The 4,847-nt window shown below is 36.7% G+C and overlaps 1 pseudogene; it reads left to right on the plus strand.

The window, feature by feature from the left end:
* The first annotated feature begins 3,673 nt into the window (after positions 1-3,673).
* On the plus strand, positions 3,674-4,030 carry LOC149816797 (ER lumen protein-retaining receptor pseudogene; annotated as a pseudogene).
* Positions 4,031-4,847: the final 817 nt, after the last annotated feature.

A 4,847-nucleotide genomic window follows, 5' to 3' on the forward strand; every position in this document is an offset into this window, starting at 1 on the left:
AAGACCTCCCACTGAGTCTCCTGCTGGCTGGTGTGCTGAAGAAGATGGTCTTCACGCTAACCCTCCTGCTGGCTGGACTGAAGTGGAGGTGAATATGCGGCAGCCCTTTTGAAATTTCAGCTGGTGTGCTGAAGCCGATGCAGAGGCAGCTGCTGGAGGTACCCTGTGGCTGGTCTGAAGGAGATCGGATATTGATGGTGCTAGCTGATGAAGGATGGCGCTGGCTGAAGAAGGCGAAAACGCTGGATTGAAGGGGCTGAGTGAACGGGGGAATGTATTGGATCGTCAGATGGGCTCAAATGGATGAAGCCGAAGGTCCCCCTTTGCTGGGGCTGAGGATGACTTGAAAGAAATCTCTGAAGGTCGATGAAGATGTGGCCTTTTTTTTTCTCCTCCTTCGGCTGAAGATGGCTCCCCCCTTTTCAAATCGCCGGGGCTGAAGGCCTCCAAAAACGCCTATTCCCTTTCCCCTTTGAGCTCCCTACCAACAACCGAAAATCCCCAAATCAAACGATCCTCCCTCTTTCCTTCGTGAGTGTCTCTCTTTCTAAAAAAAAAAAAACTTTCCTTTCCTCTACAAAAGCAACGCATCCCCTTCCCTTTAATGAGGTTCCGTTAAATTTTTTTTTTTTTTTTTTTTGAAAATTTTGTTGAAAATTTTTGCAAAAGGCATGAAACTGATGCCTCATTGCTTTGAAAGCTTGCTATTTTTAAAAGAGGCGCCTCTTTGGGTTTTTTTTTTTTTTTTTAAATTTTAGGTAAGCTAATTAATAAAAAGAAATAAAAGAAATAAAATAAAAAAATGAATAGTGAAATAAATGAAAGTTTTTTTTTATGGAAATGCCACCTCAATTCACTTTTAAAATCCTTTTGAAAATAAAGTTTTGTTTTGTTTTGTAAAATCTTTTATTTTAAAATGGGGTGCCACATGTGTGTGGGCCCACTAACTAAAATATAAATAAATAATGATAAAAAAAAAAATTGCAAAATGAACTTCGGGTGGGTCCCGCTTGAGAATAGGAAACTTACCTGGGGGTCTTAGTATGATGCTAGTTAGAAGGTGGGTTCCGCTCGATTTATTTGAAAATACGAGATAAAACATTATTTGTTTTTCAAGAATTTGGAAAATTGGGTCTTCAGGGCAAAAATATGGATAAATGTAAAAACAAAATTTGTAAAGAAATTTAAAATCTTTTGCAAAAAGTTTTGAGATAAAATCTTTAAAATCAATATCCAGATTGTATTTCTTAAAAAAAAAAAATTTGTAATTCAAAGTCCTGGGGGTAAAATGGGAAAGATTGGCAATTTTGAAAACCCAGGGTTTTAAAAATCAATTTTGAAAAGTTTAAAAATCAAATCTGGATGGACAATTTTGAAAATCAGGAGTTCTGGATCTCAAACTGATATGTCATGCAATGAAATGATGCAAAGTGTTCATGCAATGCGATGCAAAGACATGTTTCAGTGAAATGTCACTCTGAGCTCGGACTTGGAAATTCTAACTCTTTGTCCAGAAAGAGGATTTTGAAATTTTGCCATTTGAAGATGTCTCTGAACCTCAATATAGAAATTTTGAGGCTCAAGAGTAAAATTTAGGACTTTCTGCTAGGTTCAATCTTTAAAATTGACTATTTTGTCCTTCATTGCTTCTGGAGAACTGAAATGTGCTGATTAAGGGTAATGTCAAGAATGTGAGTGAAAATTTGGGGTGTTTACAGATGCCACCTCAGCCATCTTAAAAAAAAAAAATTGTTGAAAATAAAGCTTTATTTTATTTTATAAACTCTTTTATTTTAAAATGGGGTGCCACATGTGTGTTGGCCCACTAACTAAAAATATAAAAAAAAAAAAAAGAAAAATTTGCAAAAATGAACTTCGGGTGGGTCCCACTTGAGAATAGGAAACTTACCTGGGGGTCTTAGTATGATGCTAGTTAAAAGGTGGGTCCCGCTCGAGATAAAACATTATTTATTTTTTCAAGAATTTGGAAAGATTGGTTTTTCAGGACAAAAATATAGATAAAATAAATGTAAAAATTTTTGTAAGGAGATTTAAAATCTTTTTGCAAAAAATTTTGGGATAAAATCTTTAAAATCAATATCCAAATATCCAGATTGTTTTTCTTGAGAAAAAAAATTTGTAATTCAAAGTCCTGGGGGTAAAATGGGAAAATTTGGTAATTTTGAATACCCAGGGTTTTAAAAATCGGTTTTGAAAAGTTTAAAAATCAAATCTGGATTGAAAATTTTGAAAATCAGGAGTTCTGGATCTCAAACTGACATGCTGTGCAGTGAAATGATGCAGAGTGTTCATGCAATGCGATGTAAAGACATGTTTCAGTGAAATGTCACTCTGAGCTCGGACTTGGAAATTCGAACTTTTTGTCCAGAAAGAGGATTTTGAATTTTTGCAATTTGAAGATGTCTCTGAACCTAAATATAGAAATTTTGAGGCTCAAGAGTGAAATTTAGGACTTTCTGCCAGGTTCAATCTTTAAAAATGACTATTTGGCCCTTCATGGCTTCTGGAGAACTGAAATGTGCCGATTAAGGGCAATATCAAGAATGTGAGTGAAAATTTGGGGTGTTTACACATCACACTCAGACTCTCAGGTATGTCTTTTAGTTTCAAGTGGGGCCCACCCGGAGATGGCACCAAATTTGTAAATTCCTTTTCTTTTTAGGTTCTTTATCTTATAAATAGTTCATGGGCCCACACACATGTGGCGCTGCACTTGAAAAAAAAACCAAAATAAAACTTCATTTTTCAAAGGGATTTTAAAAGTTGGCTGATATGGCATTCTTTTAAAAATCTCCCATTTATCTCATTTCATTAATCATTTATTTTCAGAAGGAAGCAGCCTTAAACGGCGCCACAACCAAGCCTTCAAAAAAATATTCATTTTGCCCAGAACTTAGGTAAATGAAACGAAATTTTTGAAAAGCCTAAGATTTCGTTCCCTCCAAAATGGCGGATTTTCAAAAATTTCAGTTTTCAAAAGTTTCAAAAACGTAACAGAGCTCTTAAAAGAAAACTACATTTTTTTTTGTTTTAGAAAGAGGCTGAGAGTCTTTAAAAAGACCCATCTATTGATCGAGAAGAAGGGGAAAGTAATTGATTTCTGGATTTCTTTCTTATTGCAGGAGTTGTTCTGTCGTGGAGAGTGCCCTTATTGAGGATTTTATCTTGAGCATCCAGGTTGAAGGGCTGCAGAACGTTGCTGCCCCTTTCCTTCAGCCCACCAGCAGAAGATCCAGCAGGCTCCCTATCTTGCTTCAGCCCAGCAGCAAGGAACGACTCTCATTTGTTGTTTACAAGAGTCACACAGTGGAGAACGTTGCTGCCCCTTTCCTTTAGCCCACCAGCAGAAGATCCAGCAGGCTCTCTATCTTGCTTCAGCTCAGCAGCAAGGAATGGCTCTCATTTGCTGTTTACAAGAGTCACACAGTGGAAAACGTTGTTGTTCCTTTCCTTCAGCCCACCAGCAGAAGATCCAGCAGGCTCCCTACCTTGCTTCAGTCCAGCCACAGGGAATCGATCTTCACTTGCTGTTTCATTTAGCACAGAGGATCTACAAGGTATATCTTTGAAGACACAAGAGCTCTATTTTCTGGTTTTTGCTACTCGATACTGGGATATATTTACATATTACATCTCTCTGTATAATACGATGATGAAGTTGATTTTCCTGGGGAGCTCATTTTAATTGTTTGGTACATGAGGAACCACGAGATTGTCCGAAGATCTTATGATAAAGATCAAGATACCTTTCGCCATTTTTTTTTCCTCTCATCTTGCCATGCTTTATTTTGGCCCTTCCCATTAATAAGAATTTTACCTTCAAGGAGGTTTTCCTTCTTGGTGGGTACAGAGCTCTATACATTCTCAACTGGATCTATCGCCACTTCACAGAAAAGTGCACTGGATAGCTTGGATATTTGGACTTGTCCAGACAGTATTCTACACAGACTTTTTCTATTATTACTTGCAGAGCTGGAAGAATAATGTCAAGTTGGAATTACCAGCCTGAGTCTGTTTTCACAACCATTCTCGTGGTGGCAATAAAAAAAAAACAGTAGCAAACATGTCTGCTACCTATGTAGTTTAGCACTCATTTTTTTTTTCATTCATATTTATCCATTCTGGCTTCCCAGCTAGGTTTATTGGATCAAAGAATCATCATGTCCTTAAAGGGGAAAGCTCCATTAGGGAGCAAAAGCGAGAGCCATTTTCTTGGGAAAGAAAATTCACTGATTTAGACCCAAGTTTGCTTGTTTTAGTTAAAGGCAAGACGTTATAGTTGTCAAATTTGTGAAGCCTAGACATTCAAAAACTGAAAAAGGTATATAATGTATTGTGCATCTCCAGATCTGAACTACTTTTGGGTTTTGCAGAATTTTTTTTTATTGTGACTAAGATAATTTGATCCCATTTTGCAGGATTAGTTGTTGGATTTACTGTATAAGATGGCTCTGACAATGTATAGCTTGTCTTCTATTTTCAATTGTTATATCATTAATACACATACATATAGTTTGATATTCTAATTTTTGCTGATTATATTCTATTGCATCTAGAATTCAGTTCAATGCTAAATGGTCATCATAGATTCAATTGACGATGATTAACCCATCTATGCTTCATTAGATCTAAGCATTTTAGTTATACCCTGCTATACACTCACTGTATTAGTTCACCTGCATATCATTTCATTAAATTCATATCACATCCATCCACTTCCAGTGTTGCACAACCTAACAGCCATTCTACCTCTTGTGCGTTTTCACCTACAGAAGCATATCACCTATTATCTTCATAGTCGTAACCTCCTCATCAGTGCTCATTAC

The sequence above is a fragment of the Nuphar pumila genome, chromosome 14 (assembly GCF_984573655.1).
Source record: "Nuphar pumila chromosome 14, dmNupPumi1.hap1.1, whole genome shotgun sequence".
NCBI classification, from domain to species: domain Eukaryota; kingdom Viridiplantae; phylum Streptophyta; class Magnoliopsida; order Nymphaeales; family Nymphaeaceae; genus Nuphar; species Nuphar pumila.